Below are 364 nucleotides of genomic sequence, written 5' to 3'. Positions count from 1 at the left end.
CACAGCTACATGTGGTAGCTAAACCTTCTTTCCATTTAACAAATAAGTGACTCCCCTCAGAAACAGTAATTGTTCATCTCCAAGCCTCCCTAGAGACTGTCCTTAAGGGTTTTTTGATGTTTCCAGGCCCGAAGTTGGCCATCGGATGGATGTTGGCAATGTCATTAACTTTAGAATACACATCATCTCAATTATGGGACAGGCCATTGTCGACTTAATATTTGTTTGTGAATCAATGCTAATAAGTTATTTGGGTAGCATTGGAGTTTTTTTCAGATGCATAAAACAGCTATATTATATTTCACATAACATGAAGAAAGGGCTAAATGAAGAAAATGGCAAATAAACATCTTCAAATAATGAA

This window comes from Bison bison, unplaced genomic scaffold (genome assembly GCF_000754665.1).
Source record: "Bison bison bison isolate TAMUID 2011002044 unplaced genomic scaffold, Bison_UMD1.0 scf7180017864508, whole genome shotgun sequence".
NCBI classification, from domain to species: Eukaryota; Metazoa; Chordata; class Mammalia; order Artiodactyla; family Bovidae; genus Bison; species Bison bison.
This window is presented reverse-complemented; position numbering follows the sequence as displayed.